Source organism: Manis javanica, chromosome 4 (genome assembly GCF_040802235.1).
Source record: "Manis javanica isolate MJ-LG chromosome 4, MJ_LKY, whole genome shotgun sequence".
Taxonomy (NCBI): Eukaryota; Metazoa; Chordata; class Mammalia; order Pholidota; family Manidae; genus Manis; species Manis javanica.
This window is the reverse complement of record NC_133159.1, coordinates 40,252,093-40,267,875: the sequence shown is the minus strand read 5'-3', so window position 1 is coordinate 40,267,875 and position 15,783 is coordinate 40,252,093. Positions and strand designations below refer to the sequence as shown.

Sequence of the window (15,783 nt, the reverse complement as noted above, 5' to 3'; positions counted from 1 at the left end):
TGAATATCTCCCATACTGTAGGATGGCTTTTTGTTCTACTGATGGTGTCCTTTGCTGTACAGAAGCTTTCTAGTTTGATGTAGTCCCACTTGTTCCCATTTTTGCTTTTGTATCCCTTGCTGGGGAGATATGTTCATGAAAAAGTTGCTTTTGTTAATATTCAAGAGATTTTTGCCTATGTTTCCTTCTAGGAGTTTTATGGTTTCATGACTTAGATTCAGTTCTTTGATCCATTTTGGGTTTACTTTTGTGTATGGGGTTAGACAATAATCCAGTTTCATTCTCTTGCATGTAGCTGTCCAGTTCTGCCAACAGCAGTTGTTGAAGAGGCTGTTATTTCCCCACTATATATCCATGGCTCCTTTATCATATATTAATTGACAATATATGGTTGGGTTTATATCTGGCCTCTCTAGTCTGTTCCATTGGTCTATGGGTCTGTTCTTGTGCCAGTACCAAATTGTCTTGATTACTGTGGCTTTGTAGTAGAGCTTGAAGTCAGGGAGTATAATCCCCCCCACTTTATTCTTCCTTCTCAGCATTGCTGTGGCTATTCAGGGTCTTTTGTGGTTCCATATGAATTTTAGGACTATTTGCTTGAGTTCATTAAAGAACGCTGTTGGTATTTTGATAGGGATTGCATTGAACCTGTAGATTGCTTTAGGCAGGATGGCCATTTTGGCAATATTAATTCTTCCCAAGAGCATGGGATGAATTTCCATTTATTAGTGTTCTCTTTAATATCTCTCAAGAGTGTCTTGTATTTTTCAGGTATAGGTCTTTCAATTCTTTGATTAGGTTTATTCCTAGGTATTATTCTTTTTGATGCAATTGTGAATGTAATTGTTTTCCTCATTTCTCTTTCTGCTAGTTCATCATTAGAATGTAGCAGTGCAACAGATTTCTGTGTATTAATTTTGTAACCTGTAACTTTGCTGAATTCAGATATTAGATCTAGTAGTTTTGGGGTGGATTCTTTAGGTCTTTTTTTATGTACAGTACCATGTTATTTGCAAACAGTGGCAGTTTAACTTCTTCCTTGAAAATCTGGATGCGTTTTATTTCTTTGTGTTGTCTGATTGCTGTGGCTAGGACCTCCAGTACTATGTTGAAATAAAGTGGGGAGAGTGGGTATCCTTGTCTTGTTCCCAATCTTAGAGGAAAAGCTTTCAACTTATCACTGTTAAGTATGTGGTTGGCTATGGGTTTGTCATATATGGCCTTAATTTTGTTGAGGTACTTCCCCTCTATACCCATTTTCTTGTGAGTTTATATCATGAATGTGGGTTGAATTTTGTCAGTTGCTTTTTCAGCATCTATGGAGATGATCATGTGATTTTTGTCCTTTTTATTGAATAGTGAATGATGTTGATGGATTTCGAATACTGTACCATCCTTGCATCCTTGGGATGAATTCCACTTGATCATGATGTATGATCCTCTTTATGTGTTTTTGAATTTGGTTTGCCAATATTTTGTTGAGTATTTTTGCATCTGTGTTCATCATGGATATTGGTCTGTAGTTTTCTTTTTTTGTGGTGTCTTTACCTGGTTTTGGTATTAGAGGATGCTGGCATCATAGAATGAGTTTGGAAGTATTCCCTCTTCTATTTTTTAGAAAACTTTAAGGAGAAGGGGTATTATGTCTTCTCTGTCTGATAAAATTCATTGGTGAAGTTATCTGGTATGGGGGTTTTGTTCTTGGTTAATTTTTAATTACTGATTCAATTTCATTGCTGGTAATTGGTCTGTTCACATTTTCTGTTTCTTCCTGGGTCAGTCTTGGAAGGTTGTGTTTTCTAGAAAGTTGTCCATTTCTTGTAGGTTATCCAGTTTGTTAGCATATAGATTTTCATAGTATTCTCTCATAAATCTTTGTATTTTTGGGGTGTCTGTAGTGATTTTTCCTTTTACAATATTTTCCAAAATCAAATAACTCAGAAATAGTTGGAAAGTACCTGTACCATTCGATTATGTAACTCTATCTGGGAAAATTCTCCTTTTGCAATACTTTAGGATAGACAAGATTGAGAAAATATCCACAACCCAAAACTGTTTTAACCTTCAAAACTAATAAACATGGACCAATAGGAAGCAGGTAATGAGAGAACTTACATCTATCCCCCCAAAGGATAACTGTCTAATCAAAAACTTATAGTCCATAACTCCCAGCCTACAAACTCCCTTTGTATCTTATCATATCAATACCATGTTAAAAATACCATGGGATTTTTAACTTCAATAATTTGGTAAATATTTCATGATACTGTTTTACTTGACATGAAAGGCATATTACTCCCTCTACCTCCATCTACCTCAGATTTTCATTTTTCACATTGTCCTATACTTAAGATTAATGTCATTTCAATTGATTCCTTCCTTGCAGATGAGTTTTTTCATTTTATATCTATAAATATAAAGGTGAATACATAAGTAATAATTATTGGCAACGAATTAGAATCTTTTGCCTATGGATTGTTTTCTTATGTGGAAGCATGCCTCATGATCACTATAAATTGTGATCTGGGTTCCTGAATTGGCTTACTGCTCATTTTCTGCTTTTAGTACAGAATAATTTGGGTTGGTGGAGGATATAAATCTACATCATTTATGTTAACTTTGTAGTGAAAATGTGAGGAAGGTAACTGTATTGATAAACCCATTGCATTCATTTTGATATCAGGGCCCTGGCTTTTAAGCCTCTTGCCATTTTATTGCATATAGCCTATGCCAAGATACTTCTCTGAACTTCTGAACTTCTTTGTATGAAATGGGGTTTTGGACTAGATCATATTCAAGATCCATGAATCCTTGATGCATGAAATATATATGAAGAATATATTTGTGTCCTAGTTTCTGTTAGGATTCTACAAAAAGCAGGCAATTATGAATAGTAGTGTAAGCAAATATTTTAATGGAAGTTAAGTTTGAAACACTTGTATACAACATTTGAACTTTGAACTTCTTTATAATGTAGACAATAGCAGGACAGGATGCTATACCAATTGTTTCACAGAAGGTCTGTATATTTGAAACTCTGTCAATAAATTAAAATTTTCATTAATCTCTGGGAGATAACAGGGAAATATATTTGACATATACTTTGTAACCCCATGATAACTGAAATAAAGTAAAAGTAAACATTAACCTAGCCATACCACATTTTAGGTACTCTGTGCTCTTAGGAAATATTTTTGAACTTTGCGCTTGATTTCTGCTCTGGTTTGCTGCCTGTGCTGACATAACTGTTTTGTTGAAGAAAGACTCTATTCAGAGTGCTTGTATTTATCTTTAACTACATGTTTCAACTTAGGCTGATTTGTTTCATTTTTCTCTTATCTATTTTTGGATCATTACTGAATTTCTAGTTTTCAGTGATAATTTTGTATTAAAGAAGCATATAGTAAAGTAATCAACATTGAAGAATGAAATCCAAGGAAAATTATGCACACAGTCTGTCTCATTTTAAGATTCACTGGATTCATTGTGGTGATTTGAGAATTTCTGTTCCTCCAATTCTCACTTCTGAGGAAATGTATCTTAATGATTATCCTAAAATTCCTTAGAATAACTTTCTTTACTAACCTACTCAGAATGGGACTAAAGAGTTCCTTGAATGTACAGCACATTTCTACTTTATATAGTATTATGAACACCTGCAGTTTATGAATGAACTAGTTTAACCAGTGACATAATGAGTCTCTGTTGTCAGAAAGCAGCCAAGCATTGAGCACTGCTTCATCAATGGCCATTAGACACGGCCTTATATTTGTACTGATTCTTGCTCTGACAAAAGAGAAGTTACTATGAGGGAATATCTCAAATTAGTTTTTCCTCCTTTGCTATATCCTTATTTGTTTCCCTTGTTTTTACAGGACTATAAGTCCATTATTCTACAGAATTTTTTAAATTTCTCAGTTTGCAACTTAACTGTCCCACTTCTATCTCTCTCCTTTTATTGAGGGTCTACTTTGTGCTAGGTATTGTTTCAAGTGACTACCTACATTTTTTCATTTAATCTTCACAGCAGTTCAAAAGGTGGATAGATCGGTATTACCTTTATTTTATAGTTGAGAAACTGAGACCCAATGATGGTAAGTAATCTGTCCAGGCTCACACATTTGATAATGGGTAAAACTCGGATTCGAACCCAGATCTGTCAATCTGTCAGCCCATAAAAATTTTCATAGCTTTAAAGTCATGGTTTAAGGTTATTAGATTTTCTATACACAGTGTGTTATTCTTCTCTGCACTCCTATATTTTTCATCCATTCACAACTAATTTCACATTGTCAAGAGAGAGAGTTTTTAGTATAGTTTACATAGTGTTACTTTACTATAAATATGTTTGTGCTTTGTTTTCAGATAGGTTCTAAGATTCTAGAAGGAAGGAAATATGTTTCTTATTAATTTTGTTTTGTCACATGGTAGTTGCTTAATAAGTGCTTATTTGATGGATTGATTTTATATTAGCACACATTTTTCAGTCTGTTTTTCATCTCCATCATTTGGATATTTGAAAAGTCTTTCTGTTGACACTTCTGATTGTTACTGTTGTTACTCTTCCTTTTCTGGGCCACACAAGGTTTGAGGAAACAGGGAGGATAGCCCAGATACCCAAGGAATAGGATTGACCTGATTTCATTCTCTCACTAATGAAATAATAAGAGTTACTCACTGCTGTAAAACTAAGCTAAAGGCTTCATGCTAATTCTGAAAGAAGTAATATGTGCTATTTATGACTTGAATGTTTCAAAGAAAAATTTAAATGCTACTGTTTGTTAAATTGTTACATTGAATCAGATGCAGATGATTTCATAAAGCTTGCTGACCTATAGGTTAGCTTGATTTAAAAAATGTGTTTATTTTCAAATAGTTGCCTAATTTTGGTATTTAACCAATTTATTTCTATTACTGGAAGTGGTTTAGGAACAAAATATCATTGTAGCAAATCAGTGGTTTAGCACACCTGTAAATGTGATGACTTGCAGTTCCTCTTGCTGGTTTCAAGGATCAGCTGACATAAATCAGTGTGTGATTGGAAAAGAAGAAATAATATGGCAATTAAAATTCCAGTTTTTATAATTCTTTATACTTAGGTTTTGTTTTTTTAAAGATTGCTACTTAATGATAATATATTTCTTAAAAATGTTAGTTTCACTTGTCTTTAAAGTAAAAGTAACATGGTAATTAAAGTGTTCAATTGAAATAATTATATTTCCTACTTAAAATCTCCCCAGGTTCCCATTTTCTTCATTCTCTTTTACTTTTTATTAAAAAAATTTTTTTTCAAGGTGAGAAAATCTATTTCTCAGCAACTTCATTCTCTTTTAATAATCTATTTTTGGATTTTGTTGTTTAGTTTGCTGTTTATTGTTTAATTTGATGTTTTAGTAGTTTTTGATATTTTTGGTGTTCTCATCTAATACTTCTTTCTTTCCTGTGCTTAATAGACATAGCTAGGAAAAAGTATTACATGATACCTTTAATAAATCCATGGCTAGCAGCTGTGTAGGTGTCTTTGAAAATACTGAGTAGTCCTGATGTATTGTCACATTATTAGCAACATGTTGGCATTTTGACTTCTTTTTGCCAGGAAGTTTAATTATCCTTTTCTCATTTCAAAATGGAGGTATAGTTCTAGAGGCCAGTAGTCTCTATAGTCAGAGATCTGTATTTTAGGGACATGATAAGTCTAACAGCACCCTCACAAATTCCAGTCTTGACTTTGGAATATTTTTTTCTTACTGATTGATTTAATGCAAAGAGGATTATTATTTTAATAATATGTAGTGAACTGACAACAGCATGTTTAGAATATGAGGATATCTAAAAATGTTAAGGAATTATGGAAAAGCTGCAAAATAGTGCAGAGCTCTTGATACTGTTCATCAAACTTCTCCTAATGTTGACATCTTACATAAGCATAGTACAACTGGAACAGTACTATTAAACTACAGACCTTATTTGAATATTACTAGGTAATGTACATTATTAATGTACTATTTTTGGTTCAAGATCCAATCTGAAATGCACAATGCATTTAGTTTTCATGTCTCAATAGCCTCCAATTTGTGATAATTCCTCAGTTCTTTGTTTCATGACTATGACAGTTTTGGAGAGGATTGATCAGGCATTTTATAATATATCTTGAGTTTAAATTGGTCTGATGTTTTCTCATGATAGGCTGAGCTTATGCATTCTTGGCAAGAATTTTATAGATGTGATTTTATGTCTTAGTATAACAGGAGGTGCACAATATGCCTTATTACTGGTGATTTAACTTCAGCACTTGGTTAAGTGATGTCCCTCAGGTGTCTTCACTATAAAGTTGCTATTTTTCCCTTTTTAATTAGTAAATATCTTCATGGGGAGATAAGTTGAGACTATACAAATATCCTGTTTCTCATTAAACATTTGTCTACTAATTTTATCTCCTATTGATTTGTCCTTGTGCCTCATAAAATTATTTTTTAGTTGCCATAACCCTTACAATACCATCTTTAAACAATCAGAATCTACATTTAAGTAATAATATATTCCTCATGCGTAGTGTGAAGACCTTATAGTACTGTATTTTCAATTCTCCTCTCCCATTTTTTTACACTATTGTTATGTATTTTAGTTCTGCATATGCTGTAGTCACCATATGTTGCTTCTATTTTTGCTTCACTTAGTTGGTTGTTTTTAGAGTTTGAAATGTGAAGAGAAGATTACTATTTTACATTCATATGTTTAATTTCTTTCTTGGTTTTTATTGTTTTTTTGCTTGTTTCATTTCTTTGTGTAGATTTACGTTTTTGTCTGGTATCATTCCTTCTGCCTGCACTATTTCTTTTAATATTTATTGCAGAGTATGTTTGCTGGCAATAAATTCTCATAATTTTTTGTCTGATGAATTATTTCTTTCTTTCTTTTTGAAAGATACTTTTGTATGTATGGATTTCTGGGTTGACAGCTTTTTTTTTTCTCCCTCCAACACTTTAAAGATGTCATTGCTATTTTCTAGCTTTCATAGTTTCTGGAGAGAAGTCTGCTACCATCCTTAGATTTGTTCCTCTGTATGTATTGTCTTTTTCCTCTCCTCTGGCCACCTTTAAGATTTTCTCTTTGTGTTTGTTTTTCAGCAGTTTGAATATGATCTGCCTAATTGTGTGTGTGTGTGTGTGTGTAGCTTTTGTAGCCATGTTTACTATTTTTGGATCCATGGTTTTGAAGATTGTTTTTTCTTTTTTATTGAGACTAAATTCATATAACACAGTTAAACATCTTAATGCATATAGTTCAGTGGCAGTTAGTGTATTCGCAATGTTTTGCAACCAACAACTCTCTTTAGTTGGTTTTAAAAATTCTTGGTTATTACTTTCTTTCTGCTCTTTTCTTTCTGTTCTGTGTTTCTGGCTATGCATGTATTAAATAGTTTGATTTACAAACTATTACTACAGCTTTTGGATACTTTGTCCTGTTTTTCCCCTTCTTTTTTCCCTGTGTTTCAGTTTGAGTAATCCTTATGGATGTGTCCTCAAGTTCACTGATTCTCTCCTTGGTGGTATCAATTCTCTCTTGATAAGCCTGTGGAAGACATTGTTCATCTCTGTTACTGTATATTTTATTTCTAGCATTATTTCCATCTTAATGCTGAATTTACTTATCTGGTCCTGTACATTGTCCATTTTTTCCCATTACAACCTTTAACACATTAGTCAAAATCATTTAAAAATTCACTATCAGTTTTAACATCTGCATCCTACCTGAGTCTGTTTCTGATGATTTCTTGTCACTTGGAAATGTGCTTTCTATGACCTTTTGTATGCTTTGCAATTTTTTGTTGAAAGCTGTGCATGTAGCATAGTAGAGAGTAAGGTACATAATTTTAATGCCTGGAAATGGTCATGCCTTTCTTTATGCTAAGACTTCATTTGGTGCGGGTATTTGAGTTGATTAATTTTGTGTTGGGTTCGGTTTGAGATTTATTTCTCTTATAACTTTGCATAATACACCAAAGCCTTTAAATTATTCTGATACCTTGTGTCCTGTGTTTAGGATGTTGACTTGTTTGCTAGAGATTTTATTGTTTTTGTTTTTTCTTTTTCTTTTAATGATTGTTCTACCTTCAGCTTTTGGTTTTCCCTTTGAGCTGTGCTTTAGAGCAGGTCTGTCTCTTGCAAGTTACACTGCTAGGTAGACTGGCTGTGGGGACTGGCAGGCATTCTCTGTTCTGATACTGTTTCAGTCTTTTTGCAGTCATTGCGTCTCTGGGTCTTGGGTTTGTGACCCTTTGAAAGCTCTTGTCTCTCTCCAGTTATAATTCTGGGCCCAGCATGTTTTCCTGACCCTCTTCCAGGGGAGAGGACTTTTTTCCACCTTTCTCTTCTTCTGGTTACCTAATGGGTGACTTATCACCCTAAGATGACAATGTTTGTTGCCTTTTCCCCCTCAGATTAAGGCTTTCGTTTCATGAGTTTGATGGAAGAGTCCTAGCAAAGTTCTGTGTTCTTCCCACAGTGCCTGCTGCTCTTCTCCCTTTGTTTTCCACGTTAGTAGACATTTCTCAGTACTCTACCGTGTTCTTGTTGTTTTTCTTATGTGAGCACGTGGTATAGTGTTCATGGAGAAAAAGTCTGCAAGAACTTGCACCCCCCCTGTATTTGCCTTAACTCTCTCACCAGTGTATTGTTAGTCTCCAGCAATTTGTCAATCACCCTGGTAAGCTGGTGCTTACATCTTGTCTGTCTGCATGCACCAATGTTAGATTTTGGGTCAGTAGTTTGTGCTGTGATCTAAGCATTCCAATGAGTTCCAGAAAAGTCATGAACTTGCTCTCTCTGTCTCCATTATAAGGTTAGAAGTAGCACTCTTTCCAGTTCTTTAATGCTCCATTGTTACTACTTTGAAAAAGCACTGTAATTTCAGTTTGTATTTCTTCCTTTCCTAATAAATGTTTGGTAGATGGTTTTAAAATTTCCAAATGTGAGGTCCTCTTTGTTTTCTTGTTTTTGTTAGTAACTTCTCACTCCATTATTTTGTATTCAGGGTATTATTTATAACATTTCTACTTTGTGGAAATTATTTCTTTGTGACCTTACATTTGATTGATTTTTTTGTATGTGTCATTGGCTTTTGAGAGAAGGTGTGTTTTTTGTTATCAGAATGTAGAGTTTAACATATATCCATAAGGTCTTAGAAGACCTTGTGTATTGACAGTGGTGTTAAGTTTCCTATTTTTAGTGTTTCTGTGTCTCTAAATCTGCTGTAGCTTTTTCTTCATGAAGTTGGTTTCTGAGTTGATTCATGCATTCATATTCATGAGTAATAACTTCATGGTGAACTGTGGCTTTTTGCATTGAAAAGAGACGTTTGTCACATGTAATGCGTTGGGCTTGAATTCTACTTTGTCTAATATGAGATGGCTAACTCCAGTCTTTTTTATTTCCATTAGCTTGATATTTTTATTTTAGTCATTTTGAACTACTTTGTCTTAGGTATCTCTCTCTCTCTCTCTCTCTCTCTCTCTCTCTCTCTCTCTCTCTCTCTCGTTACATAAATTAACCCATTTGTTTTTGTCTAGCAGTGCTTCAAATTGTGGTGCTTCTACTTGTCTTTCAATTCCTTCAGTCTTCTGATGGCCAACTTTACTGTGACAGAAGTGGTGTTGTAGATTCAGGCACCATCAGCTACTGACCACAGTGCCAGATCCTGACAGCTTGTCTATATTGGTTTTGCCACAAAAGGAGCAAGTGTACCTGGTGTGTTGGTTTATTTCAATTTTCTTTACCTTTTTCCTGAGGGAGGCACCATAATGGTTCCCATATTTACTGACAATTCTGACCTTCTTAGTGTATTTCACCGTGTTGCTGCCAACTAGGTGCAAGCCAAGAGAGGTTGTGTATCTCTTGTATATAGCATATAAATGAGTCTTGTTTCAAGAGCTAAATTGGAAGTGTTTTTTTAATAGTTAAATCCATTCATAGTCACTAATATGATTGATGTGTTTGGTTTCATTGCTGTCATAATTTAAATTTACGTGTGCTTGTGTTTGCTATGCTTTCTGTGAGATGTATTTTCTTTGCTTTTATTTACGGTTATTATTTTTCTTGGTATTTAAGAAGGCTTATATTCTTGTGGTTACTTTTAAACTTCTTTAAACATTCTTGGTCTCATGTTTTCTTTTTAACTTTTTACTGTGTGATTTATCAGTTTTTAAGTATTCTTTAAGCTTATCTTTACCCTCAGTGTGCTTATTCTATTTCCCTCTTTCCCTCTTCCTTCTTACAAAAAGTTGCATTATTTATATTTTGTTAACATTTAAATTTATCCATTAGTCTTTTACCCTGTACCTCCTTTGTTTGTAGAGGTGTATATTAATACATTTTTTTAAAGTACTCATTATCAGTCCTTTCTAAAGTTTTCTTAGTCATCAGTTCGTTGGATGAAACTCTTCCTCTAGTAGATTTCTTAAGAAGGGCTGATTGGTATAGAATTCCCTAAGTTCTTATATGTTGAAAACTTCTGTCATCTTGATACTTCAAAGACAGTGTGGCAATATATAAAACCTTTGGTTCATACTTTCTTTAATTAAATTTTATACTGCTTCATTATTGCTTTCTTTATATATTGGTTTGGAAACTCTGATGCTAGTCTTACTCTTTTGCCTTTTTAAGTTACTGATCTTTGCCTGGAGGCCTTGAGAATTTTGTCTTTATATTTGAAATGTAGTAGTTTTAGTAGAGTATGTCTCCAAGTTGTTTATTCTTTATTAATTTTCCCCAGTCATCCAGTGAGCTATTCAATATATAGATTTGTCTTTTTGTATTTCTGGAGAGCTTTCTTAGATTATAGTTTTAAATTTTAATTTTGTTCCATTGCTGTGTTTTCCCTTTTCAGAGACTGACTGACAGTATGAATATTATTTGTCTCTCTTCCACTTTCACTTCTTTCTCTCTGATTTCTTCACTTTTTTCCATCATGTTATTTTCATTCTCTTGATTGTTCTCCTGCCTTTCTTCAGTACCCCTCACTAAATTTTGTTGACCCTGTTTTCCCTTGAGTACCTTGTTTTATTTTTCATTTCTGAGAGAATTTTGTCTTTCTCTTTTTTTTCCTGAATACCGTTAACTTTCTTTCATTTCTTCTTGCTTTTTTTTCTCTTCTTGTTGTTCAGTTTCTGAATTTTAGAATTCACAGTGGTTTTTCATACTCATAAATGCGTACCTAAACATTTACATATACTGTTTAGAATATTGATTTATATTTTGTTTCTGCTTAATGTTTTTTTAAGGAGGAAATTTCCTTCAGTAGACAGTGCATGAAATTTCATTTTCTGACTTTTTTTGCAATAGCTCTTATATGTTGATTTGTTTGTGTATGTTCATTTTTATGATAATGGAGTGATGTACAAGATTTTTATTTAATGGCGCCCTCTTCTGTCAGTTCAGCAAAGTTCAAATAACTTGAGCTGGTTTTTTGGTTGGTTGGTTTTGGTCTGTGTGGCATGGTGAGTTGAGGAGTGGTAAGGAGTAATGAATGATTTGATTTTTATGGTTCTCTTGTCTTATGAGACCCTAAATTTTCCCGTTTACTTCTTTTCCGCTTCACTACTTAATTACCAAAGGGAGTTTCTCATTTTCTATTTGCTGTTTATTCTCTGCAGAAGTTATGCTTCTTAAACTGTCCCTTTAAGTCATGCCTGCCCCATTAAATTGTGCTTTTTTTGAAATCCTTTTCCTGTAATCTTTGCTCTGATCTGTTCATACACTTTTAGGGCTTTCAGACAGATAGGACTTAGTTCTCAGGTAGTTTTAGAGCATTTTTAATCATCTTTAGCTTCCGGGACTTTTGTCTTCTCGCTGTGTCTGGGTCTGTCTTTATGGTAGAGGGGAGGGACTAGGAATTTGAGGGATCATGTTCTGGGATTTGATAATTTTTTTCTCTTTATTCATAGTTATTTTGAAGTTTCAGTATTCTTTTACAAGTCGTGATGAGGGCATGATTTTTGCTCAGCTTTATCTTGATGTTTAGTATTGTTTGGATGGTGTAATAGGCTGGGTTCAATTGAGATATAGAAAACCACAAAGTAGGTTAAACCGATGAAGTTTAACATAATGACTGATAAATGAGTAAGCAGAAGTTATAAGGAAACTCTATATTGTAGGGCTGAGGGAGAGTACTAAAGGAAGGACAAATGTAGAAGGGATTTATTTATACTTCATTGAAAAACTAATTGAGCCCACTGAATAGAAAGTCAATATTTGGCTATGCCAGAAATGGTTTATAGTCACTGGACAAGTATTAGCACCCTCTAGTTTTCAGATGGGGTAGCAAATCAGTATTGTCAATGGTGCATAGTGGGCTTTCATGGAGTTAAGGATTCTCTGGGCACAGGCAGGCAGCATGTGGAGGATGGGGGACTTTGAGGAGTTGCAGTGTGGTGTGAACCCTCTGGCCACAGGCAGGCTATATGTACAGGGGCTTACAGAGGGAGTCAGGGTACTGGTTGGTGGACAGGGAATCTTTGGACACTCATTTCCATGCTGGGAAGGCCATGAAAAGATTATCACTTGGCTGAGACTGCTAATTTGCAGTGGGACCATGTTCTGGGCCCATAATGTGCAGAACTCCATTGGGTGTTCTCAGCTCACACTGCTGGCCCCCATGCTTCTGAATACCTACCATGGGTTTGGATTTAGACAGAGATCGTTGGCCTTGGTAACGTCTCTCTTCCCACCATCTGTCATGATAGTCTATAAAGCTAATATATAATTACAAAATGTGTTTATCTCCTTCACCTATTAATTCAAATATTGTATTGAATCTGTACTATGTTCCACCATTTTTCTAGGTACTGGGAATATAGCAGTTAACAAGATAAACAAGGTCTAAGGTTATTGGAACTTGTAGTTTTGGGTGGGTTGGGAGCCAGATTATCTGCAAGTAAACTAACAAATACACAATATAATTTTAGAAAATGATAAGTACCATGAAGAAAACAAGACAGGATTAAAGATATAGAGAGGGTTGTTATATATCGTGGATTCAGGTAAAGTTATTTTGTGGGGTAATATTTTCTCTGATACCTGAGAATGAGGTATGTGAAGATCACCAGCTTTGTAATGATCTGAGAAAAAAGAAAACAATTTGGAGACATAGGGAAGAAGAAATGCAAAGGCCCTCAGGAGTGAGCCAATGTGTGTTTAAAGAAGAGATAGTGGCAAGAGTATAGTGAAGAAAGGAGAAAGAATGCTAATGAAAGTCAGAACAAGAGATAGGGATCTGATTCTGTAGGACTCTGTAGATAAGAATTTTGTTTGTATCAGTAGCATTTACATTTGATGACTTAATCACCCAAAAATGATTTTCTCATTAATGCATGAAACACTGAAATACATACTTAAGAATGATATAAAATTATATTGGTTTAGATTACAAAATAGTGTTCTCTTGCATTAGACCTCAAGTGACAGCTATATAATAACTGTCAAGGAAGGAATTTAATGAAAGAACTCATTACTATTCTGAAGAAATCATTACCCAGACTCTCAGTTCATTTTGTATCTACTTCATTTTCACCATTTGGACTACATTGATCTAGGAGCTCAAAATCAGAATGAAAGTATTGGTTCTAGTCAGTCAATGTGAAAGGGTTAAATACTCTTAGTAAGTGTAATGAGGCTCAATACAGTTAGTGTATCTGTACCCAGCACTCCTATTGTGAGTGACAAGACTCAATATATTTAGACAAAGTAAAACAGGATCTTACATTTTTGATCAGTGAGTGAAATGAAGTCCAGAATTCAAAGTAAGTTAGAGAGTACAATGAGGCCCTTGCATTCCTCGTCAGTCAGGAAGTATAACAGAGTCCAAATCTCTTAGTCTGGAAATGTAATGATCCAGCACTCCTAGTTAGTCAGGAAGTGTAATGGTCCAGCACTTAACCAGATATTGCTTAGCAACTGGTATGAAGGTTTGATGGAAAGGAAACAGAAACCAATGGTGAAGGTGAAGTTTTGAAATCATTAATTTACTCAAGCCATGCTTCTGACTTATCTCCTTAAAATTTTATACCTCATATGTGGGTTTTTCTTTTTACCTTAATAAGTTGTTTTTAAAAATCTTTCACTATCTGGCTTTTCATTCCCTCAGTATTTCTGTCTCTTATCATATTAATTGATTGGTTAATTCAAAATGTTGCTTTTTTAGTAATGTCATATCTTTTTTTCTTTTTTCCGTTTGCTAGTCAAAGGCCTAGAGTTCTTACCTTATATTCCTTTTTATTAAAACCTTAAAGGCAAAGAAGCAAATGAAAAATATAACAAACTTTAGCCTTTTTCTGAATTTACTATTAATTATATTTAAAAATATATTATTTGTATTTTAATACATGGATAATAGGTATTATTGGAAAAATTGCAAACTATATAAAAGCAACAAAGTAGAAATGGACTTATAATCTGAAACTACAGCTTTTGTTTAATATTTTGGTATAGTTCCTTTTAGTCTTCTTCTCCTGTGCTTATGTATAAACATACATAAAATTGTATCATTTAAAAAACAATTTTTTTTTGAGAAGGCATCTCTCATATTTATTGATCAAATGGTTGTTAACAACAATAAAATTCTCTATAGGGGACTCAATGCACCATCATTAATCAACCCCAAGCCTAATTCTCAACAGACTCCAATCTTCTGAAGCATAACGAACAAGTTCTTACATGGTGAACAAATTCTTAAATAGTGAATAAGTTCTTACATGGTGAACAGTGCAAGGGCAGTCATCACAGAAACTTTCGGTTTTGATCACGCATTATGAACTACAGACAATCAGGTCAAATATGAATATTTGTTTGATTTTTATGTGAATCCCATATTTCTCCCTTATTATTATTATTATTATTATTTTAAATAAAATGCTGATATTATTATTATTTTTTTTAAATAAAATGCTGAAGTGGGAGGTAGATGCAAGATAAAGGTAGAAAACATAGTTTAGTGTTGTAAGAGAGCAAATTGAGATGATCAGGTGTGTGCCTGTAGACTAAGTGTTAATCCAAGCTAGACAAGGGCAATAAAACATCCATGGATGCAGAACATTTCTCTCAAAACAGGGGGGGGTGAGGTTCTAAGCCTCACCTCTGTTGATCCCCAATTTCTCACCTGATGGCCCCCCTGCGACTGTGCCTGTCTTAGGTTGTTCCTCCCTTGAGGAATCTTACCCGTCTCTGGCTAACCAGTCATCTTCCGGGGCCATACAGGGAAATGTAAAGTTGGTAAGTGAGAGAGAAGCCATATTGTTTGAAAAGCTTAGCTTTTTACTTCTTTGCAGATTTATTCCCTGTGGCTTCTATGCCCAGCATTTGTCTTGAGGTATATTTACCACTTGGAGGAATGTGATACTCGGAAATTTCAGTATGAGGCATGAATTCTACTTAAGGGTTGTAATTAGGAAGGAAGAAGAAAAGCTATAGAATAGCAGATGGAAGAAAACACAGGAAGATTGATTATTTCTTTGACATATCTTCTTGTAGAATAATATAAGCATGTATAGGTTTTAAACTACTATTTAAATTGAGCACACACATTAACATAATAGGAATACAGCTACATAACCAAAGCAGACCTACAATTACCAGCCATCTCCAGTGAAACCAAGAAAACCAGTTAGGCACCCTAGGCATTTGTGAACACTTATCAATGATATGATGGATATTGTCTAACTGAATTTGAACAGTCTGAGAAAAATCAGACAAATTTAAACAACACATTCCTGGGAACTGTTCACATCCCATA

At 34.2% G+C, this 15,783-nt stretch overlaps 1 protein-coding gene and 1 pseudogene across 2 annotated transcripts in view; one reads left to right on the top strand and one right to left on the bottom strand.

The window, feature by feature from the left end:
• Positions 1 to 15,783, top strand: part of FAF1 (Fas associated factor 1) — a 566,821-nt gene that overhangs the window by 98,547 nt on the left and 452,491 nt on the right. The gene's annotated exons all lie outside the window — the stretch shown is intronic.
• LOC140849229 (large ribosomal subunit protein eL43-like) lies at positions 6,621 to 9,922 on the bottom strand (annotated as a pseudogene).